The sequence below is a fragment of the Staurois parvus genome, unplaced genomic scaffold (genome assembly GCF_062004578.1).
Source record: "Staurois parvus isolate SC_StPar_1 unplaced genomic scaffold, SC_StPar_1.0 ptg002205l, whole genome shotgun sequence".
NCBI lineage: Eukaryota > Metazoa > Chordata > Amphibia > Anura > Ranidae > Staurois > Staurois parvus.
The window spans coordinates 32,289-56,561 of record NW_028320001.1 but is presented as its reverse complement, the minus strand read 5'-3'; the positions used below and the strand labels follow the sequence as shown (position 1 = coordinate 56,561).

The following is a 24,273-nucleotide window of genomic DNA, read 5'->3' as shown; positions in this document are numbered from 1 at the left end:
ACTCCCATCACAGGTGTGACCTTGTGCCCTTTCCTTTCCTTCTTGGGGAAAGAAAGGAGAGTGACTGCTTGTCGTAGTCATTTCTCTTCTTCTATGTCTGCTTTTGGAAAACCGCATAAGAGGGGTGCACCGGTCCTGGAGGTACTGCAATACCAGGTCGATGCGTGGAGTGGACAGAGCAAGCTCTTCTTCCATCTCCCTGTTCTAAAAATCCATTTAATATATGGTCCCCAGATAGGGGACGTATCAGATATTAAACTGATAAGAACAGATACTACACTTGATCTTAGCCAAAAGGCCGAGAAGCGATAACCGGAAACTCGGGCCTACCCGAGGGCCGCCCGAACGGGCAGAGGGGACGGGCTCGCTGAGAGCTCCACGGGCCGCAGGGGGCCCACTCCTCCGCAGGGCTCTCCCAGGTGGCTGGGGCTGCCAAAATTCACACCTCTGGCCCAGGGCCTGGCTCCCCTGCCTCCACTCCCTCCCTGGACACTTGGCTTCCATCCCCTGGGCCCAGTCTGCTCCTCCTCTAGCCCAAGTGGGCACCAGCAGGTGCTGCTGGTTTGGGGAGAAATCAGCAGCACGGTCGTTTGCATGGCCCCGCCTCTAGGGCGACGCGGGCGAGGCGGGCCACTAGAGGGAGACACAGGCCTTGGCATGGCATATCCGTGCGGCAGCTCGAGCGGCCGTCCCAGAGTCGAGCTGAGCAGAGCAGCAGCTCTCTCTCTCGGGTTGCTTCCAGCCAGGCCTCCCTCCTTCCTCCTTCGGACGGGCTGAAAGCTCGGCTTCCCAGCCAGCTGACTTCCTGCTTTCCTTCGGATGGAGAGACAGAGAGCTTGCTGACTCTCCTCGCTTCTTTTCAGGCCATTGGGCACGTCGTCCCATCCAGGCAAGCCCAGCAAGAATGAAAGCAAGAAAGTGACACGCACCAAACAAAAGCACACAGGCACACCCAGGGTTAAAAACACCTTTAATGGAATGAGGCTTTTCACACCTCGTTAGGAGTTATCAGCAACAAACACAGATAAGGCACAATGAGGAGGAGGACAACAACAATAACACACAACACAATGAAGCCAGCAGGCTGCCGTCTGGTCTGCAGGAGCCAAGGCCAAGGCTGGTTAGGACCACTGGGATGGGCCTCGATCACTCCCATCACAGGTGTGACCTTGTGCCCTTTCCTTTCCTTCTTGGGGAAAGAAAGGAGAGTGACTGCTTGTCGTAGTCATTTCTCTTCTTCTATGTCTGCTTTTGGAAAACCGCATAAGAGGGGTGCACCGGTCCTGGAGGTACTGCAATACCAGGTCGATGCGTGGAGTGGACAGAGCAAGCTCTTCTTCCATCTCCCTGTTCTAAAAATCCATTTAATATATGGTCCCCAGATAGGGGACGTATCAGATATTAAACTGATAAGAACAGATACTACACTTGATCTTAGCCAAAAGGCCGAGAAGCGATAACCGGAAACTCGGGCCTACCCGAGGGCCGCCCGAACGGGCAGAGGGGACGGGCTCGCTGAGAGCTCCACGGGCCGCAGGGGGCCCACTCCTCCGCAGGGCTCTCCCAGGTGGCTGGGGCTGCCAAAATTCACACCTCTGGCCCAGGGCCTGGCTCCCCTGCCTCCACTCCCTCCCTGGACACTTGGCTTCCATCCCCTGGGCCCAGTCTGCTCCTCCTCTAGCCCAAGTGGGCACCAGCAGGTGCTGCTGGTTTGGGGAGAAATCAGCAGCACGGTCGTTTGCATGGCCCCGCCTCTAGGGCGACGCGGGCGAGGCGGGCCACTAGAGGGAGACACAGGCCTTGGCATGGCATATCCGTGCGGCAGCTCGAGCGGCCGTCCCAGAGTCGAGCTGAGCAGAGCAGCAGCTCTCTCTCTCGGGTTGCTTCCAGCCAGGCCTCCCTCCTTCCTCCTTCGGACGGGCTGAAAGCTCGGCTTCCCAGCCAGCTGACTTCCTGCTTTCCTTCGGATGGAGAGACAGAGAGCTTGCTGACTCTCCTCGCTTCTTTTCAGGCCATTGGGCACGTCGTCCCATCCAGGCAAGCCCAGCAAGAATGAAAGCAAGAAAGTGACACGCACCAAACAAAAGCACACAGGCACACCCAGGGTTAAAAACACCTTTAATGGAATGAGGCTTTTCACACCTCGTTAGGAGTTATCAGCAACAAACACAGATAAGGCACAATGAGGAGGAGGACAACAACAATAACACACAACACAATGAAGCCAGCAGGCTGCCGTCTGGTCTGCAGGAGCCAAGGCCAAGGCTGGTTAGGACCACTGGGATGGGCCTCGATCACTCCCATCACAGGTGTGACCTTGTGCCCTTTCCTTTCCTTCTTGGGGAAAGAAAGGAGAGTGACTGCTTGTCGTAGTCATTTCTCTTCTTCTATGTCTGCTTTTGGAAAACCGCATAAGAGGGGTGCACCGGTCCTGGAGGTACTGCAATACCAGGTCGATGCGTGGAGTGGACAGAGCAAGCTCTTCTTCCATCTCCCTGTTCTAAAAATCCATTTAATATATGGTCCCCAGATAGGGGACGTATCAGATATTAAACTGATAAGAACAGATACTACACTTGATCTTAGCCAAAAGGCCGAGAAGCGATAACCGGAAACTCGGGCCTACCCGAGGGCCGCCCGAACGGGCAGAGGGGACGGGCTCGCTGAGAGCTCCACGGGCCGCAGGGGGCCCACTCCTCCGCAGGGCTCTCCCAGGTGGCTGGGGCTGCCAAAATTCACACCTCTGGCCCAGGGCCTGGCTCCCCTGCCTCCACTCCCTCCCTGGACACTTGGCTTCCATCCCCTGGGCCCAGTCTGCTCCTCCTCTAGCCCAAGTGGGCACCAGCAGGTGCTGCTGGTTTGGGGAGAAATCAGCAGCACGGTCGTTTGCATGGCCCCGCCTCTAGGGCGACGCGGGCGAGGCGGGCCACTAGAGGGAGACACAGGCCTTGGCATGGCATATCCGTGCGGCAGCTCGAGCGGCCGTCCCAGAGTCGAGCTGAGCAGAGCAGCAGCTCTCTCTCTCGGGTTGCTTCCAGCCAGGCCTCCCTCCTTCCTCCTTCGGACGGGCTGAAAGCTCGGCTTCCCAGCCAGCTGACTTCCTGCTTTCCTTCGGATGGAGAGACAGAGAGCTTGCTGACTCTCCTCGCTTCTTTTCAGGCCATTGGGCACGTCGTCCCATCCAGGCAAGCCCAGCAAGAATGAAAGCAAGAAAGTGACACGCACCAAACAAAAGCACACAGGCACACCCAGGGTTAAAAACACCTTTAATGGAATGAGGCTTTTCACACCTCGTTAGGAGTTATCAGCAACAAACACAGATAAGGCACAATGAGGAGGAGGACAACAACAATAACACACAACACAATGAAGCCAGCAGGCTGCCGTCTGGTCTGCAGGAGCCAAGGCCAAGGCTGGTTAGGACCACTGGGATGGGCCTCGATCACTCCCATCACAGGTGTGACCTTGTGCCCTTTCCTTTCCTTCTTGGGGAAAGAAAGGAGAGTGACTGCTTGTCGTAGTCATTTCTCTTCTTCTATGTCTGCTTTTGGAAAACCGCATAAGAGGGGTGCACCGGTCCTGGAGGTACTGCAATACCAGGTCGATGCGTGGAGTGGACAGAGCAAGCTCTTCTTCCATCTCCCTGTTCTAAAAATCCATTTAATATATGGTCCCCAGATAGGGGACGTATCAGATATTAAACTGATAAGAACAGATTTTTTTTTTTTTTTTTTTTTTTTTTTTTTTTTTTTTTTTTTTTTTTTTTTTTTTTTTTTTTTTTTTTTTTTCCACTCAGTCTTAACCAAGATCTCAAATCTACCATCTGAAGTCTCAATGCACATCATCGTGGAAAAATTTTTGTTTTTTGAAAAAAAAAGAGATGAAATTCAAAAACCAATGAACCTATTCCAATCTTGAGATTGCCAAAAACTTTCAGCATCGTTCCGTCCATAAAGTTTACAATCTCTTAAAAAATACACATACAAGAAGCTTAAACCTAGTTTTACACAATCCAGAGCATCTACAAAATCACGTTTGAAGAGCGCTATATTCCTAACCTTCCATAAGGCCAACTTCATGGAGCATACCACAGACCAAACCTTTCTAAACTCCCCATCCCCTATACCCATCCCATACAGAACCAACTCATGTCCCAAAGTCCTCACCGCACTAATACCCTTAATTAACCTCCCAACCAGCTTCCATACTTCCTGAGCATACGTACAATTCCAGAAAGCGTGCAGGACCGACTCCTCATCATGGCAGCCCTCCCGCACACACCTAGCACTCCTCACCAAACCTCTCCTATGCTGAAAAAGTCTAGTAGGCAAAACCTCCTGCACCACACCCCATGCCACATCCTTTTGCTCATTAGCCAGAAAAAATATAGAGACCCTTTTCCAAATCTTTTGAGTCACAACGTAGGAAAAATTTTTAATAGGGATCAGAACACTACCCCCTCCCACTACAGTTTGCAACTTTTGAAAATTCTTCAAAACATTTAGATCCAAATCGACCAGATCATATAACCTGAGGGTCTTTTCCAAAATGACATAAAAAGCAGGGGGCGACCACCGATATGGCCTCCGCAGATCCAGGGGCACCCATTTATACTTCCTAACAAAAAAACCTAACTGATAGCTCAAAAAGAAACTAAATCTAGACTCTCCACCCACCAATCTACCAATGATGTAGGACAAATACTTCAAAGTCAGGAAACGCCTGAAATCTGGAAAATTTTTACCGCCCTTTTCCTTTGGCTTGCATAAGTCCTCCCGTCTTAGTTTCTCCATTTTACTTCCCCAAAAGAAAAGAAAACAACACCTAATAACTCTTTTCAGTAGAACCGGTGAAGGGAAAAAAATCATTGAAAGGTACAGGACCATGGGCAAGATTATTTGCTTGATCACCAGAATCTTACCCTCCATACTCAGCACCCTTAATTTCCAAAAGTCCAGTTTCTTTTTAACCCTTTCCAGCAGCGACTCCCAATTTTTAACAGCACCACAACCCTGTGAAAAAACAATTCCCAAAATCTTAACCTCTTGTACTATAGGCACTTTGCAACCCCCCTCAACATACATGTCCCCAATATTCAAAATCCCCGATTTCTCCAAATTTAATTTGAAACCAGCAACTTCCCCAAACCACTCAATGATTCTAATAGCACGTTTCAAACTCTTATTATTTTTCAAAACCAAAGTGACATCATCCATGTAAGCCACAGTTTTAATTTGCCCTCCCGCACTGCCTGGAGCAAAAAAACCTTCCACCACTTTATCCCTCCTGAGCGCACACAGAAGTGGCTCAACAGTACAGATAAATAAAAGCGGAGACAGGGGACACCCCTGCTTAACCCCACATAACAAATCAATTTTGGAAGACAAAAAACCATTCACGGACACCTGACTAGATGCATTTGCATAAAGACTCTTGATCTGTCTGATGAACCTCTCAGAGCAACCCAATTTGCATAACGATTTAAATAAAAAGGCGTGACCAACTCGGTCATAAGCTTTCTCAAAGTCCAGAGAGGCCAAGGCAATCTGCTGCCCCCTGTCTTTGGTATCCCAAATAATATCTCGCAGCAACAATAAAGAGTCAGTGATCACCCTGCCAGGGACTGCACAGGTCTGATCACAATTAATAATAGACCCCACACATTGTTTTAACCTGTTAGCCAAGATCTTAGCGTAGATTTTGTAGTCACTGTTAAGCAAAGTGATAGGCCTCCAGTTCTTAATTAACTCTTTATCCCCTTTTTTGAAAATCAAGGCAATAACTCCACCTTTCCAAGACTCTGGCACCAAAAAACACTCTGAAACTGCCCTAATCACCTCAGTGAAGTCCTCCTTGAGCAAATACCAAAAGAAATTATAAAACTCCACTGGGAGTCCATCCACACCCGGCGTCTTTGAAGTCGCAAAGCTCTTAATGGTCTCAAAAATTTCCTGCGTACCAATCATGTCATCCAAAGCTTCCCGCTGAAGACCATTTAAAGAACTTTCCAAATTCCCCAGAAAAAAATTGCACAAGCTACTATCAACATTGCGCTCAGAAAATAATTCCTTATAAAAAACCTCCACTTTCCCTAACATCCCACTAATACTATCTTCCCCTTCTAACTTGCTAAGAATATGCTTTTTGTTAATCACCTTCTTGAAAAAAAATTGAGTACACTTTTCATCCTCTTCCAAGTTTCTAACCCTAGAATTAAAAATGATTTGTTTCCCCCTCTCATTCAAAAGCTGTCTAATATCCTTTCTAGTTTCCTCAACCTTTCCCTGCAACCTAATCCCTGCCCCTACAAAACGCAGTAAAACCTGCAGCCTAGCATTCAGGTTCCTATAAAGCATGCGCTTTTCCTTTGCCTCCTCTTTACTTTTCTGAACAAAGAACTTTTTAAACAGAAGCTTCCCTGCATCCCACCACTCCATAACATTAACAAAATCTCCCCTTTTCAACTGCCAGTCCCTGTACACCTGTTCAAAATCAGCCTTAATCTTTCCCTCTCTCAAGAGCGATGCATTCAACTTCCAGTAGGGGGACTTTCTCCTCACTTCTACCCTGAAATCCAATTCACACTTCACTGCCTTGTGGTCAGAAAAACAGCAAACTTCTGTCACAAAGGTTTTAACCCTTGCAGCTTCAGAGAGAAACAAAAAATCTATCCTAGATACAGCTCTACCACTCCCCCAAGTAAACTTGTGTTTCAAATCCGACCCACCCAACACCCAGGCATCTTTTAGATTCACAGAATGAACCACCTCCTTCAAAAATGTAGCAGAACCGTCTTTTTTACCCAAGTCATCCATTGAGCAATTAAAGTCCCCACCAATGACTATAGGGTCAGTCCCCAACAAAAAAAGCTGCATGGCTTCAAATAATTCTTTCCTTTCCTCTTTGACATTGGAAGCATAAACGCAGAAAGCCTTCACCGTTAAATCCCCTTTTTTCAACTTTGCCATTAAAAGTCGACCTGGATAGATTTCTTCGGTGTCGATCACCTCCCAGTCCTGCGACATCAAGATTCCAACCCCAACGCATTTATTGTCATTTCCACCAGAAAAAACAGCTTTTCCTTTCCAAAACTGCGTTAAAGCATCATAATTCATTCGCTTTTCCACATTACATTCTTGCAAAAAAATCAAATCATTGTTCTGAGTCTCGAGATACTCGTAAAGAGCCGCCCTTCTCCTAGGGCTCCTTAAACTCCTTACATTTAATGAAAAAACCCGAATCATGTCCTCAGTCTATTTGGGAAAGGGCTCGCTCCCCCGCCCTCATCCGAACCAGAAGGATACTCTTGGATTCTCAAAGTATTCCTCTCATCATCACTCGAGGAAATCTCCCCCAAGATATCCGCACCTCCTCCTCGACTTTTCTTTTCCTTAGCCCTAGCCTCCACTTCCACCTCATCATCCTCATCCTCTGATCTTTCATTGGAACCCCTTTTCAGGGACCTATCATCCACTTGCATCAAATCCTGTGCATCAGGAAGACTAGCAGCTTCAATCGGCGTTTCCTCCACCACCGTACCCGACTGCGTCCCCCTTTTCTTCTTTTTCTTAACTTTGTTCTTTCCAGCACCCACTACAACTGGCGGGGTACCCTCCACAACTTCCTGGGGCACATCGACCTGACGAATATTCTCCTCCTCACCATCCAGCCCCTCGGGACCCGGCACCCCACTTTCCTGTTTCTCCTGCACCAAATCCTCTTGGGGGGGAGGGGGGACCTGCTGCACATCAGACCCCACACCACTCTCCGCACTCCTCACATCCACCCCCCCTGACTGCTGCTTAGGACAATCTTTCTTGGCATGGGGCTCCCCGGTGCACTCGAAACACCTCCCGCACGTACCGTCCTCATGCCCATACTCCCTGCACTTTTTACAAAAAGGTGGCATGCCAGAGAAAAAAAGAAAACCCCTGCTACGATGGATGAAAACAATCGGCGGTGGCCTCTTAATCCCATCAAAGCAGTCAGAATCCTTCTGAAAAGTCACCAAATAACGCCTTTTCCCATTCCACACTCCAAACGAGTTCCGCACTTCCCCTTTAAATGTCACTTTCTCACAGTAATTGTACAGATAGGCCTCAACCTCCTGCTGCGAGATAAAGGGATCGTACATATGTATAGTCACCAGCTTCGCCTGGTACAGAAACAGAGGCAAAACCCTGATCCCAGCAAAGACCGGATCATCCCTCCTCTCCTTATATGCAGAGAAAGCTCTTTCACAAGCAGCACTGTTAATTAAAGTCACATCCACAGTGCCCCTGGAAAAAAAGTCCTGCACACAGAAATACTCCTCCAGCTTAATACCCATCACTGAATCAAAGATCTTACGATACAGGAAGCGAAGGTCCTTCTCATCACGGACAGCTGGAGCCACCAAAATCCGGATGGTATCCTTCATTCCAAAGTTTTCAGCGAAAAAGTCCTGGTCTCTCCCCTCTCTTCGTCCATGCGACTCCATTGTACACTCCACAGATTTGAAAACGAAGTCCAGCAGAAAGCTATAACAATAGCTCGATCGCTCCACTCCGGTTTCCAAGCTTACCCCAAAAGCAGCAGAGACAAATAAATGTCAAAGGCTAATGGCACAGCTATTTCAACCAGAAGTCTTTCCAAGGCAAAAAGGTTTTCCCCAAAAGGGTACAAACCCCACCTCTTTCAGACCGCCCTAAGACTGCACTGGATCTGAGCCAAAAGGCCGAGAAGCGATAACCGGAAACTCGGGCCTACCCGAGGGCCGCCCGAACGGGCAGAGGGGACGGGCTCGCTGAGAGCTCCACGGGCCGCAGGGGGCCCACTCCTCCGCAGGGCTCTCCCAGGTGGCTGGGGCTGCCAAAATTCACACCTCTGGCCCAGGGCCTGGCTCCCCTGCCTCCACTCCCTCCCTGGACACTTGGCTTCCATCCCCTGGGCCCAGTCTGCTCCTCCTCTAGCCCAAGTGGGCACCAGCAGGTGCTGCTGGTTTGGGGAGAAATCAGCAGCACGGTCGTTTGCATGGCCCCGCCTCTAGGGCGACGCGGGCGAGGCGGGCCACTAGAGGGAGACACAGGCCTTGGCATGGCATATCCGTGCGGCAGCTCGAGCGGCCGTCCCAGAGTCGAGCTGAGCAGAGCAGCAGCTCTCTCTCTCGGGTTGCTTCCAGCCAGGCCTCCCTCCTTCCTCCTTCGGACGGGCTGAAAGCTCGGCTTCCCAGCCAGCTGACTTCCTGCTTTCCTTCGGATGGAGAGACAGAGAGCTTGCTGACTCTCCTCGCTTCTTTTCAGGCCATTGGGCACGTCGTCCCATCCAGGCAAGCCCAGCAAGAATGAAAGCAAGAAAGTGACACGCACCAAACAAAAGCACACAGGCACACCCAGGGTTAAAAACACCTTTAATGGAATGAGGCTTTTCACACCTCGTTAGGAGTTATCAGCAACAAACACAGATAAGGCACAATGAGGAGGAGGACAACAACAATAACACACAACACAATGAAGCCAGCAGGCTGCCGTCTGGTCTGCAGGAGCCAAGGCCAAGGCTGGTTAGGACCACTGGGATGGGCCTCGATCACTCCCATCACAGGTGTGACCTTGTGCCCTTTCCTTTCCTTCTTGGGGAAAGAAAGGAGAGTGACTGCTTGTCGTAGTCATTTCTCTTCTTCTATGTCTGCTTTTGGAAAACCGCATAAGAGGGGTGCACCGGTCCTGGAGGTACTGCAATACCAGGTCGATGCGTGGAGTGGACAGAGCAAGCTCTTCTTCCATCTCCCTGTTCTAAAAATCCATTTAATATATGGTCCCCAGATAGGGGACGTATCAGATATTAAACTGATAAGAACAGATACTACACTTGATCTTAGCCAAAAGGCCGAGAAGCGATAACCGGAAACTCGGGCCTACCCGAGGGCCGCCCGAACGGGCAGAGGGGACGGGCTCGCTGAGAGCTCCACGGGCCGCAGGGGGCCCACTCCTCCGCAGGGCTCTCCCAGGTGGCTGGGGCTGCCAAAATTCACACCTCTGGCCCAGGGCCTGGCTCCCCTGCCTCCACTCCCTCCCTGGACACTTGGCTTCCATCCCCTGGGCCCAGTCTGCTCCTCCTCTAGCCCAAGTGGGCACCAGCAGGTGCTGCTGGTTTGGGGAGAAATCAGCAGCACGGTCGTTTGCATGGCCCCGCCTCTAGGGCGACGCGGGCGAGGCGGGCCACTAGAGGGAGACACAGGCCTTGGCATGGCATATCCGTGCGGCAGCTCGAGCGGCCGTCCCAGAGTCGAGCTGAGCAGAGCAGCAGCTCTCTCTCTCGGGTTGCTTCCAGCCAGGCCTCCCTCCTTCCTCCTTCGGACGGGCTGAAAGCTCGGCTTCCCAGCCAGCTGACTTCCTGCTTTCCTTCGGATGGAGAGACAGAGAGCTTGCTGACTCTCCTCGCTTCTTTTCAGGCCATTGGGCACGTCGTCCCATCCAGGCAAGCCCAGCAAGAATGAAAGCAAGAAAGTGACACGCACCAAACAAAAGCACACAGGCACACCCAGGGTTAAAAACACCTTTAATGGAATGAGGCTTTTCACACCTCGTTAGGAGTTATCAGCAACAAACACAGATAAGGCACAATGAGGAGGAGGACAACAACAATAACACACAACACAATGAAGCCAGCAGGCTGCCGTCTGGTCTGCAGGAGCCAAGGCCAAGGCTGGTTAGGACCACTGGGATGGGCCTCGATCACTCCCATCACAGGTGTGACCTTGTGCCCTTTCCTTTCCTTCTTGGGGAAAGAAAGGAGAGTGACTGCTTGTCGTAGTCATTTCTCTTCTTCTATGTCTGCTTTTGGAAAACCGCATAAGAGGGGTGCACCGGTCCTGGAGGTACTGCAATACCAGGTCGATGCGTGGAGTGGACAGAGCAAGCTCTTCTTCCATCTCCCTGTTCTAAAAATCCATTTAATATATGGTCCCCAGATAGGGGACGTATCAGATATTAAACTGATAAGAACAGATACTACACTTGATCTTAGCCAAAAGGCCGAGAAGCGATAACCGGAAACTCGGGCCTACCCGAGGGCCGCCCGAACGGGCAGAGGGGACGGGCTCGCTGAGAGCTCCACGGGCCGCAGGGGGCCCACTCCTCCGCAGGGCTCTCCCAGGTGGCTGGGGCTGCCAAAATTCACACCTCTGGCCCAGGGCCTGGCTCCCCTGCCTCCACTCCCTCCCTGGACACTTGGCTTCCATCCCCTGGGCCCAGTCTGCTCCTCCTCTAGCCCAAGTGGGCACCAGCAGGTGCTGCTGGTTTGGGGAGAAATCAGCAGCACGGTCGTTTGCATGGCCCCGCCTCTAGGGCGACGCGGGCGAGGCGGGCCACTAGAGGGAGACACAGGCCTTGGCATGGCATATCCGTGCGGCAGCTCGAGCGGCCGTCCCAGAGTCGAGCTGAGCAGAGCAGCAGCTCTCTCTCTCGGGTTGCTTCCAGCCAGGCCTCCCTCCTTCCTCCTTCGGACGGGCTGAAAGCTCGGCTTCCCAGCCAGCTGACTTCCTGCTTTCCTTCGGATGGAGAGACAGAGAGCTTGCTGACTCTCCTCGCTTCTTTTCAGGCCATTGGGCACGTCGTCCCATCCAGGCAAGCCCAGCAAGAATGAAAGCAAGAAAGTGACACGCACCAAACAAAAGCACACAGGCACACCCAGGGTTAAAAACACCTTTAATGGAATGAGGCTTTTCACACCTCGTTAGGAGTTATCAGCAACAAACACAGATAAGGCACAATGAGGAGGAGGACAACAACAATAACACACAACACAATGAAGCCAGCAGGCTGCCGTCTGGTCTGCAGGAGCCAAGGCCAAGGCTGGTTAGGACCACTGGGATGGGCCTCGATCACTCCCATCACAGGTGTGACCTTGTGCCCTTTCCTTTCCTTCTTGGGGAAAGAAAGGAGAGTGACTGCTTGTCGTAGTCATTTCTCTTCTTCTATGTCTGCTTTTGGAAAACCGCATAAGAGGGGTGCACCGGTCCTGGAGGTACTGCAATACCAGGTCGATGCGTGGAGTGGACAGAGCAAGCTCTTCTTCCATCTCCCTGTTCTAAAAATCCATTTAATATATGGTCCCCAGATAGGGGACGTATCAGATATTAAACTGATAAGAACAGATACTACACTTGATCTTAGCCAAAAGGCCGAGAAGCGATAACCGGAAACTCGGGCCTACCCGAGGGCCGCCCGAACGGGCAGAGGGGACGGGCTCGCTGAGAGCTCCACGGGCCGCAGGGGGCCCACTCCTCCGCAGGGCTCTCCCAGGTGGCTGGGGCTGCCAAAATTCACACCTCTGGCCCAGGGCCTGGCTCCCCTGCCTCCACTCCCTCCCTGGACACTTGGCTTCCATCCCCTGGGCCCAGTCTGCTCCTCCTCTAGCCCAAGTGGGCACCAGCAGGTGCTGCTGGTTTGGGGAGAAATCAGCAGCACGGTCGTTTGCATGGCCCCGCCTCTAGGGCGACGCGGGCGAGGCGGGCCACTAGAGGGAGACACAGGCCTTGGCATGGCATATCCGTGCGGCAGCTCGAGCGGCCGTCCCAGAGTCGAGCTGAGCAGAGCAGCAGCTCTCTCTCTCGGGTTGCTTCCAGCCAGGCCTCCCTCCTTCCTCCTTCGGACGGGCTGAAAGCTCGGCTTCCCAGCCAGCTGACTTCCTGCTTTCCTTCGGATGGAGAGACAGAGAGCTTGCTGACTCTCCTCGCTTCTTTTCAGGCCATTGGGCACGTCGTCCCATCCAGGCAAGCCCAGCAAGAATGAAAGCAAGAAAGTGACACGCACCAAACAAAAGCACACAGGCACACCCAGGGTTAAAAACACCTTTAATGGAATGAGGCTTTTCACACCTCGTTAGGAGTTATCAGCAACAAACACAGATAAGGCACAATGAGGAGGAGGACAACAACAATAACACACAACACAATGAAGCCAGCAGGCTGCCGTCTGGTCTGCAGGAGCCAAGGCCAAGGCTGGTTAGGACCACTGGGATGGGCCTCGATCACTCCCATCACAGGTGTGACCTTGTGCCCTTTCCTTTCCTTCTTGGGGAAAGAAAGGAGAGTGACTGCTTGTCGTAGTCATTTCTCTTCTTCTATGTCTGCTTTTGGAAAACCGCATAAGAGGGGTGCACCGGTCCTGGAGGTACTGCAATACCAGGTCGATGCGTGGAGTGGACAGAGCAAGCTCTTCTTCCATCTCCCTGTTCTAAAAATCCATTTAATATATGGTCCCCAGATAGGGGACGTATCAGATATTAAACTGATAAGAACAGATACTACACTTGATCTTAGCCAAAAGGCCGAGAAGCGATAACCGGAAACTCGGGCCTACCCGAGGGCCGCCCGAACGGGCAGAGGGGACGGGCTCGCTGAGAGCTCCACGGGCCGCAGGGGGCCCACTCCTCCGCAGGGCTCTCCCAGGTGGCTGGGGCTGCCAAAATTCACACCTCTGGCCCAGGGCCTGGCTCCCCTGCCTCCACTCCCTCCCTGGACACTTGGCTTCCATCCCCTGGGCCCAGTCTGCTCCTCCTCTAGCCCAAGTGGGCACCAGCAGGTGCTGCTGGTTTGGGGAGAAATCAGCAGCACGGTCGTTTGCATGGCCCCGCCTCTAGGGCGACGCGGGCGAGGCGGGCCACTAGAGGGAGACACAGGCCTTGGCATGGCATATCCGTGCGGCAGCTCGAGCGGCCGTCCCAGAGTCGAGCTGAGCAGAGCAGCAGCTCTCTCTCTCGGGTTGCTTCCAGCCAGGCCTCCCTCCTTCCTCCTTCGGACGGGCTGAAAGCTCGGCTTCCCAGCCAGCTGACTTCCTGCTTTCCTTCGGATGGAGAGACAGAGAGCTTGCTGACTCTCCTCGCTTCTTTTCAGGCCATTGGGCACGTCGTCCCATCCAGGCAAGCCCAGCAAGAATGAAAGCAAGAAAGTGACACGCACCAAACAAAAGCACACAGGCACACCCAGGGTTAAAAACACCTTTAATGGAATGAGGCTTTTCACACCTCGTTAGGAGTTATCAGCAACAAACACAGATAAGGCACAATGAGGAGGAGGACAACAACAATAACACACAACACAATGAAGCCAGCAGGCTGCCGTCTGGTCTGCAGGAGCCAAGGCCAAGGCTGGTTAGGACCACTGGGATGGGCCTCGATCACTCCCATCACAGGTGTGACCTTGTGCCCTTTCCTTTCCTTCTTGGGGAAAGAAAGGAGAGTGACTGCTTGTCGTAGTCATTTCTCTTCTTCTATGTCTGCTTTTGGAAAACCGCATAAGAGGGGTGCACCGGTCCTGGAGGTACTGCAATACCAGGTCGATGCGTGGAGTGGACAGAGCAAGCTCTTCTTCCATCTCCCTGTTCTAAAAATCCATTTAATATATGGTCCCCAGATAGGGGACGTATCAGATATTAAACTGATAAGAACAGATTTTTTTTTTTTTTTTTTTTTTTTTTTTTTTTTTTTTTTTTTTTTTTTTTTTTTTACCAAAATATCAGCACTGCAATCAGGAACTTAACTGCAGATAGACATCAGCACAGGAACTCCTTATGTTGAGTCTACTAGGCACATCACTTATTTTGGGTTTTTCTCTTTTTTTTTTTTTTTTTTTTTTTTTTTTTTTTTTTTTTTTTTTTTTTTTTTTTTTTTTTTTTAATAAGTGTACATCAAGTAAAGTGAACCAAAAAAAACCTTACTTAAACTGGGACCAGGTATCTACTCCCCACTCTATTTTAGCAGTATCTCCCAAGCTTCGCCGATCCCATAAGTAATATAAAAACATTTTTGCTAACAAAAATTTAATGCTTTCATCCACTGAAATCAATTCCCGCTGTCGTACCAAAATACCCCGACATTGCCACAATACTTCTTTCCCAGCACTTATAATTCTCCACGCCATGGTTTGTTTACCGGACACTGCACCTAAAAGCAGGCCGTACACCACCTTCTCATAACACAAAGATTGTATTCCCGTTAGACAACGCAAAATGTTCCCAACTCGCTTCCAAAAACACTGTGCAAAAGGACAATTCCAGATGAAATGCATGACCGATTCCTCATTAGCACAAGGATGTCTGGGGCAACGACCTGATCTTATTAGCCCCCTCCTATACTGAAATGCTTTGACCGGTAAACATTCATGAACCACCTGCCAACCCAGGTCCCTCTGACTATTAGTAAGATTTCGATTGAGTACCATGTTCCACACGTCCTTGGACACATCCTCACTGTACCTCTCCACTCTCACTATACATTGAGCTCTCAAAATTCTTTGGATAATTAGTTTAGGTCTTTGAAAATCATGAGCCTCACATTCATACAACGCATATTTTTGGATAAACCCAAATAGAATTTTATAAGGAGGTGTTAGAACATCTGAGCATGGCTTGTTCAATTCCGCAGACACCCACTTATATCTCCTCCAGATACGACCTCCACTATACCGGATCATATGCCCAGGAAGAGTATTCTGCCCACTGATTTTAATCATCATACTCACATACCTTACGCTTAGAAATAAACGCACATCAGGCATACCCCTACCCCCCTTTTCTTCTTCTTTATATAAAATTGCACGTTTGACTCTCTCCATTTTTGCACCCCAAAGAAACATAAAGAGGTCTCTAATAATTCGTTTAACAAAAATCTCAGCAGGGAAATAAACTAAGCCCGTGTAGAGCAAAATTGGCAATATGATGGCTTTAATCAATAAAATTTTCCCTGTGAAGGTTAAATCACGAAGTTTCCAGAAATCCACTTTTTTTTTGATTCGCTCAACAACACCCTCCCAGCATTTGACTCCAGTATTTTGTGAATCAAAAATAATCCCCAACACCTTTATTTGCTCATTAATCACCTTAAGCTTAAGACCTACACAATCATTCCAAGTACCAAACCCACAACACACACTCTTATCTAAATTTATCTTGAACCCTGATGCTGCACAAAAACATTCAGCCACAAACACCGCTCTCTTAACTGACCTCACATCCGCACACAATACCGCCACATCATCCATATAGCTTAAAACTTTAGCATCCCTCCCACCACTCCCAGGGATAGTAACCCCCCTTATCACTTTCTCCTTTACTAAACTAACGATCAAAGGTTCTATGCAGCAGATGAATAGGACAGGCGACAAAGGACACCCTTGACGAACCCCAGAAAATATATCAATATTATCAGTCAACCTACCGTTCACTAAAACACGAGAGAACACATTATTATATAACGTTTTCACCATTCTCACAAAACCAGCAGGTAAATTCATTCTCTCCAACACAAGAAACATAAAGTCATGACTCACTCTATCATAAGCTTTCTCAAAATCAAACGAAAGCACAGCCACCCCACGTTTCCTACTCATGACATCACTCAAAACATCTCTCAACAATATCAAATTTTCCCATACACTCCTACCTGGTACGGCGCACACTTGACTTTCACCCACCACACAAGAAATCACATCTTTCATTCTATTTGCTAACACTTTCGCAATGATCTTATAATCCACATTCAATAAGGTAATGGGTCTATAATTTTTAATATCCGTTCTATCCCCCTTTTTAAATATTAAAGTAACGATACCTCCTTTCTGTGACTCACTCAATTCTCCGGACTCAAATACAGCATTCACCATTTCACACAAATCTTCCTTCACATCCTCCCAAAATTGTAAATAGAATTCCACACTCAGCCCATCATCCCCTGGCGTTTTCCCTTTTGTCATACTCTTAACCGTCAGCTCCAACTCCGCACACGTCACGTCCCGAAGCAAGCCATCATGCATACTCCTGTCCAACTGATACTCTAATTTAGCCAAAAAATCGTTATAAAAAGAAGGATCAATATGTTTCCGAGAAAATAACCTGGTATAAAAATCAAAAACTTTATTTTCCATTCCTGCAGCATCCTTACATCCATCAATCTCAGCAATCACAGCTTTCTTCTGCACACACCTTTTAAAAAAGAACCGCGTACATTTCTCATTCAATTCTAATGCATCCACTTTTGCCCTATATATAATTTCTTTCCCTTTTTCAACTATCCATTTATTCCTCTCTTCTCTAACCTGCTTCAAGTCCTCCTGTACATCCATCCCCATCCCTCTAATTCAACAAACACTGCCATCTAGCGTTCAAAGTAAAGTACTGTCGCATTTGTTCTTTTTTCTTTTAATTCCTATGCGACAGAAAAAAACCTCCTTGCACTTTTGTTTAAACCAATCCCACCACTTTCGTGTATTCCTAAACTTGAGTTTGGCATTCTTCCACCTTGCATACAACTCACGAAACTCCTTACAACTCTGTTCACTCTGCAATAACAAGACATTCAACTTCCACAAACTTCTCTGTACCCTCACACAACCCTCTACACGCAGTTGGACCAATAGCATCATGTGATCCGAAAACAAGTTAGGTTTCACTTCCCAAGTCACTGCCTCAAAGCCAGCAGAGACAAGGCAATGATCAATCCTGGATTTGAAATTTGCATTTTGCCAGGTAAACCTATTCTCTTCTGTCCCCACCAATCGCCACACATCATGCAAATTAAGATCCTCACATATGTCCCTTAGGAGTTTAGAAGATCTATCCAGTGTACCATCTCCTTGTCTATCCTCAGGGCATAAGATGCAATTAAAATCGCCCATCACTAATACCGGTTCCCTACCCACTAAGAAAAATTTTATTTTTTCTAATAACTCACACCGTTCATTCTTTCTGACCGACGCATAAACATTAATAATTCGGATGCATTCACCCCAAGCTGAAATTTTTACTAACAGCGCTCTTCCTGGTTCAATATGTATCACATTTTCAACTGTCAGATGAGAAGATTTAACTAGGGACACCCACACCTGTGCTTTTAAACCCCATTCTCCCCAGACCACACAGAGGGCCCACACTTCCAATCCTTCTCCATCTCTTCATATGACAACCTAAAATCCACCCCACATTCTTGTATTAAAATAATATCAGCACAAACTGTATAAAAGAAGTCAAAAATTGCCATTCGCCGCTTATCATTTGCAATTGATCGCACATTTAAGGATGCGATGGACAGCAACATTGCTGAGGCAAAGGAGATAAGCAAATGGCACACAGGGATTTTATCCCGTGTCTAAATGCCTGGTATCTTGTAGCAGACGTTCCACACCAGGTTCAGAAGACACTGACACTGCATCCTCCTCTTCCTTTGCTAGATCTACAGTCCAGGAAAAAGAATCTGGCGACCCCAGACCACTGAAAAGGTCTTCCGCCGTATCCGGAGACACCTTTCTTCTTTTGCACTGCACTTCCTCCTCCTGATTCCCCTCCGGGGGTCTCTCTTCCTTGTCTACATGACAGTCCATGTCCTCATTTCCTTCATGCACACTATCTTCTTCCTCCACCAACTCTAGAGGTGCAAACGCATTTGCTAACTGTACCGCACAGCTGTAGGTTGGCATAGCTACACTTTTCACCGCCTCCTGATTTCCATCAGCAGAACTTTTCTCCATCTCAATCTCCTTCTCCATCTCCACCACTTGTCGCAAGACATCCTCATCCTCTACTTCAGGTGGTGTGCATCTAGCTTTCTTACCCCCTGCAACTTTCTCAGCAAAAGTTTGCACCCTATCAGGGCAGTCCGCGTACAGATGATCAGTGCTTTGACAATGGGTACAGGCTTTAGGGATGTCACATTTATCAGCCAAATGACCTAGTGCTGAGCAGTTAGTGCATTTTTTTAAAAGATCACAGTTTTGAGTCACATGCCCCATCTCTCCACATTTCCAGCAGTAAGCAGGCATTCCTGAGTATTTTAAGAAACCTCTATTGCGCCCAATTTGAAATGTTTGCTTGATATGCTCCACATGATCCTCAGTAAAGTCATTTGCAAAGAAACGACAGCGGTATAGTCGTTTTCCTGACCACACTCCCACACTGTTGTAGATAAGTTTTACAAATTCCACCGATTCACATTCAATTTTAAGATACTCAGTAACTTCTCTTGTAGTGACATATGGGTTATACATCATAACCGTGACCATCTTCCAAGGACTCCTATGCAGAAACTCCACTCTAAAATTATGCATGCAGGGCTCCTCCCTCTTCTCTTCCCAGCAGGCTTTGAAGCTGTTATATCTTGCATAGTCAGTAAACACTAATTCTACCACTCCCTGGTTCCTGTATTCAGCCATGCAAATGAGTTGCTTACCCTCCACTCCACAGGGCATCAAGACTTTCTCCATCACGAGTTTCGCACAGTCCTCGTCCACCGCACCATCCAAGATTGCAATTTTAGCTGCATTGCGAAAGCGCACTTCAGGAGCCGCTGAGGTGTGTCCGTCTCTCTCCATCCTATAGTTTGGAAGGAAAACACCACCAATATATGCTTCAGGATAACCAGATCCCTGGTTACCAAATCAAGTGTAGTCAGACTCAGGCCCAGGCCCTAAGGCCTGGACTGATAAGAACAGATTTTTTTTTTTTTTTTTTTTTTTTTTTTTTTTTTTTTTTTTTCTCCACTCAGTCTTAACCAAGATCTCAAATCTCTACCATCTGAAGTCTCAATGCACATCATCGTGGAAAAATTTTTGTTTTTTGAAAAAAAAAAGAGATGAAATTCAAAAACCAATGAACCTATTCCAATCTTGAGATTGCCAAAAACTTTCAGCATCGTTCCGTCCATAAAGTTTACAATCTCTTAAAAAATACACATACAAGAAGCTTAAACCTAGTTTTACACAATCCAGAGCATCTACAAAATCACGTTTGAAGAGCGCTATATTCCTAACCTTCCATAAGGCCAACTTCATGGAGCATACCACAGACCAAACCTTTCTAAACTCCCCATCCCCTATACCCATCCCATACAGAACCAACTCATGTCCCAAAGTCCTCACCGCACTAATACCCTTAATTAACCTCCCAACCAGCTTCCATACTTCCTGAGCATACGTACAATTCCAGAAAGCGTGCAGGACCGACTCCTCATCATGGCAGCCCTCCCGCACACACCTAGCACTCCTCACCAAACCTCTCCTATGCTGAAAAAGTCTAGTAGGCAAAACCTCCTGCACCACACCCCATGCCACATCCTTTTGTTCATTAGCCAGAAAAAATATAGAGACCCTTTTCCAAATCTTTTGAGTCACAACGTAGGAAAAATTTTTAATAGGGATCAGAACACTACCCCCTCCCACTACAGTTTGCAACTTTTGAAAATTCTTCAAAACATTTAGATCCAAATCGACCAAATCATATAACCTGAGGGTTTTTTCCAAAATGACATAAAAGGCAGGGGGCGACCACCGATATGGCCTCCGCAGATCCAGGGGCACCCATTTATACTTCCTAACAAAAAAACCTAACTGATAATTCAAAAAGAAACTAAATCTAGACTCTCCACCCACCAATCTACCAATGATGTAGGACAGATACTTCAAAGTCAGGAAACGCCTGAAATCTGGAAAATTTTTACCGCCCTTTTCCTTTGGCTTGCATAAGTCCTCCCGTCTTAGTTTCTCCATTTTACTTCCCCAAAAGAAAAGAAAACAACACCTAATAACTCTTTTCAGTAGAACCGGTGAAGGGAAAAAAATCATTGAAAGGTACAGGACCATGGGCAAGATTATTTGCTTGATCACCAGAATCTTACCCTCCATACTCAGCACCCTTAATTTCCAAAAGTCCAGTTTCTTTTTAACCCTTTCCAGCAGCGACTCCCAATTTTTAACAGCACCACAACCCTGTGAAAAAACAATTCCCAAAATCTTAACCTCTTGTACTATAGGCACTTTACAACCCCCCTCAACATACATGTCCCCAATATTCAAAATCCCCGATTTCTCCAAATTTAATTTGAAACCAGCAACTTCCCCAAACCACTCAATGATTCTAATAGCACGTTTCAAACTCTTATTATTTTTCAAAACCAAAGTGACATCATCCATGTAAGCCACAGTTTTAATTTGCCCTCCCGCACTGCCTGGAGCAAAAAAACCTTCCACCACTTTATCCCTCCTGAGCGCACACAGAAGTGGCTCAACAGTACAGATAAATAAAAGCGGAGACAGGGGACACCCCTGCTTAACCCCACATAACAAATCAATTTTGGAAGACAAAAAACCATTCACGGACACCTGACTAGATGCATTTGCATAAAGACTCTTGATCTGTCTGATGAACCTCTCAGAGCAACCCAATTTGCATAACGATTTAAATAAAAAGGCGTGACCAACTCGGTCATAAGCTTTCTCAAAGTCCAGAGAGGCCAAGGCAATCTGCTGCCCCCTGTCTTTGGTATCCCAAATAATATCTCGCAGCAACAATAAAGAGTCAGTGATCACCCTGCCAGGGACTGCACAGGTCTGATCACAATTAATAATAGACCCCACACATTGTTTTAACCTGTTAGCCAAGATCTTAGCGTAGATTTTGTAGTCACTGTTAAGCAAAGTGATAGGCCTCCAGTTCTTAATTAACTCTTTATCCCCTTTTTTGAAAATCAAGGCAATAACTCCACCTTTCCAAGACTCTGGCACCAAAAAACACTCTGAAACTGCCCTAATCACCTCAGTGAAGTCCTCCTTGAGCAAATACCAAAAGAAATTATAAAACTCCACTGGGAGTCCATCCACACCCGGCGTCTTTGAAGTCGCAAAGCTCTTAATGGTCTCAAAAATTTCCTGCGTACCAATCATGTCATCCAAAGCTTCCCGCTGAAGACCATTTAAAGAACTTTCCAAATTCCCCAGAAAAAAATTGCACAAGCTACTATCAACATTGCGCTCAGAAAATAATTCCTTATAAAAAACCTCCACTTTCCCTAACATCCCACTAATACTATCTTCCCCTTCTAACTTGCTAAGAATATGCTTTTGTTAATCACCTTCTTGAAAAAAAATTGAGTACACTTTTCATCCTCTTCCAAGTTTCTAACCCTAGAATTAAAAATGATTTGTTTCCCCCTCTCATTCAAAAGCTGTCTAATATCCTTTCTAGTTTCCTCAACCTTTCCCTGCAACCTAATCCCTGCCCCTACAAAACGCAGTAAAACCTGCAGCCTAGCATTCAGGTTCCTATAAAGCATGCGCTTTTCCTTTGCCTCCTCTTTACTTTTCTGAACAAAGAACTTTTTAAACAGAAGCTTCCCTGCATCCCACCACTCCATAACATTAACAAAATCTCCCCTTTTCAACTGCCAGTCCCTGTACACCTGTTCAAAATCAGCCTTAATCTTTCCCTCTCTCAAGAGCGATGCATTCAACTTCCAGTAGGGGGACTTTCTCCTCACTTCTACCCTGAAATCCAATTCACACTTCACTGCCTTGTGGTCAGAAAAACAGCAAACTTCTGTCACAAAGGTTTTAACCCTTGCAGCTTCAGAGAGAAACAAAAAATCTATCCTAGATACAGCTCTACCACTCCCCCAAGTAAACTTGTGTTTCAAATCCGACCCACCCAACACCCAGGCATCTTTTAGATTCACAGAATGAACCACCTCCTTCAAAAATGTAGCAGAACCGTCTTTTTTACCCAAGTCATCCATTGAGCAATTAAAGTCCCCACCAAAGACTATAGGGTCAGTCCCCAACAAAAAAAGCTGCATGGCTTCAAATAATTCTTTCCTTTCCTCTTTGACATTGGAAGCATAAACGCAGAAAGCCTTCACCGTTAAATCCCCTTTTTTCAACTTTGCCATTAAAAGTCGACCTGGATAGATTTCTTCGGTGTCGATCACCTCCCAGTCCTGCGACATCAAGATTCCAACCCCAACGCATTTATTGTCATTTCCACCAGAAAAAACAGCTTTTCCTTTCCAAAACTGCGTTAAAGCATCATAATTCATTCGCTTTTCCACATTACATTCTTGCAAAAAAATCAAATCATTGTTCTGAGTCTCGAGATACTCGTAAAGAGCCGCCCTTCTCCTAGGGCTCCTTAAACTCCTTACATTTAATGAAAAAACCCGAATCATGTCCTCAGTCTATTTGGGAAAGGGCTCGCTCCCCCGCCCTCATCCGAACCAGAAGGATACTCTTGGATTCTCAAAGTATTCCTCTCATCATCACTCGAGGAAATCTCCCCCAAGATATCCGCACCTCCTCCTCGACTTTTCTTTTCCTTAGCCCTAGCCTCCACTTCCACCTCATCATCCTCATCCTCTGATCTTTCATTGGAACCCCTTTTCAGGGACCTATCATCCACTTGCATCAAATCCTGTGCATCAGGAAGACTAGCAGCTTCAATCGGCGTTTCCTCCACCACCGTACCCGACTGCGTCCCCCTTTTCTTCTTTTTCTTAACTTTGTTCTTTCCAGCACCCACTACAACTGGCGGGGTACCCTCCACAACTTCCTGGGGCACATCGACCTGACGAATATTCTCCTCCTCACCATCCAGCCCCTCGGGACCCGGCACCCCACTTTCCTGTTTCTCCTGCACCAAATCCTCTTGGGGGGGAGGGGGGACCTGCTGCACATCAGACCCCACACCACTCTCCGCACTCCTCACATCCACCCCCCCTGACTGCTGCTTAGGACAATCTTTCTTGGCATGGGGCTCCCCGGTGCACTCGAAACACCTCCCGCACGTACCGTCCTCATGCCCATACTCCCTGCACTTTTTACAAAAAGGTGGCATGCCAGAGAAAAAAAGAAAACCCCTGCTACGATGGATGAAAACAATCGGCGGTGGCCTCTTAATCCCATCAAAGCAGTCAGAATCCTTCTGAAAAGTCACCAAATAACGCCTTTTCCCATTCCACACTCCAAACGAGTTCCGCACTTCCCCTTTAAATGTCACTTTCTCACAGTAATTGTACAGATAGGCCTCAACCTCCTGCTGCGAGATAAAGGGATCGTACATATGTATAGTCACCAGCTTCGCCTGGTACAGAAACAGAGGCAAAACCCTGATCCCAGCAAAGACCGGATCATCCCTCCTCTCCTTATATGCAGAGAAAGCTCTTTCACAAGCAGCACTGTTAATTAAAGTCACATCCACAGTGCCCCTGGAAAAAAAGTCCTGCACACAGAAATACTCCTCCAGCTTAATACCCATCACTGAATCAAAGATCTTACGATACAGGAAGCGAAGGTCCTTCTCATCACGGACAGCTGGAGCCACCAAAATCCGGATGGTATCCTTCATTCCAAAGTTTTCAGCGAAAAAGTCCTGGTCTCTCCCCTCTCTTCGTCCATGCGACTCCATTGTACACTCCACAGATTTGAAAACGAAGTCCAGCAGAAAGCTATAACAATAGCTCGATCGCTCCACTCCGGTTTCC

At 47.9% G+C, this 24,273-nt stretch overlaps 7 non-coding genes and 2 pseudogenes across 7 annotated transcripts; all 9 read right to left on the bottom strand.

The window, feature by feature from the left end:
* Positions 1 to 119: 119 nt before the first annotated feature.
* On the bottom strand, positions 120 to 310 carry LOC149431599 (U2 spliceosomal RNA). Its single transcript, XR_016309220.1, has one exon. It is a non-coding gene; the product is annotated as a U2 spliceosomal RNA (small nuclear RNA).
* A 957-nt stretch (positions 311 to 1,267) lies between these two features.
* Positions 1,268 to 1,458, bottom strand: LOC149431598 (U2 spliceosomal RNA). The gene has a single exon (XR_016309219.1). It is a non-coding gene; the product is annotated as a U2 spliceosomal RNA (small nuclear RNA).
* A 957-nt stretch (positions 1,459 to 2,415) lies between these two features.
* On the bottom strand, positions 2,416 to 2,606 carry LOC149431597 (U2 spliceosomal RNA). The gene has a single exon (XR_016309218.1). It is a non-coding gene; the product is annotated as a U2 spliceosomal RNA (small nuclear RNA).
* A 957-nt stretch (positions 2,607 to 3,563) lies between these two features.
* On the bottom strand, positions 3,564 to 3,735 carry LOC149431596 (U2 spliceosomal RNA; annotated as a pseudogene).
* Positions 3,736 to 9,685: 5,950 nt separating this feature from the next.
* On the bottom strand, positions 9,686 to 9,876 carry LOC149431595 (U2 spliceosomal RNA). The gene has a single exon (XR_016309217.1). It is a non-coding gene; the product is annotated as a U2 spliceosomal RNA (small nuclear RNA).
* A 957-nt stretch (positions 9,877 to 10,833) lies between these two features.
* LOC149431594 (U2 spliceosomal RNA) lies at positions 10,834 to 11,024 on the bottom strand. Its single transcript, XR_016309216.1, has one exon. It is a non-coding gene; the product is annotated as a U2 spliceosomal RNA (small nuclear RNA).
* A 957-nt stretch (positions 11,025 to 11,981) lies between these two features.
* LOC149431593 (U2 spliceosomal RNA) lies at positions 11,982 to 12,172 on the bottom strand. Its single transcript, XR_016309215.1, has one exon. It is a non-coding gene; the product is annotated as a U2 spliceosomal RNA (small nuclear RNA).
* Positions 12,173 to 13,129: 957 nt separating this feature from the next.
* On the bottom strand, positions 13,130 to 13,320 carry LOC149431592 (U2 spliceosomal RNA). Its single transcript, XR_016309213.1, has one exon. It is a non-coding gene; the product is annotated as a U2 spliceosomal RNA (small nuclear RNA).
* A 957-nt stretch (positions 13,321 to 14,277) lies between these two features.
* On the bottom strand, positions 14,278 to 14,449 carry LOC149431591 (U2 spliceosomal RNA; annotated as a pseudogene).
* Positions 14,450 to 24,273: the final 9,824 nt, after the last annotated feature.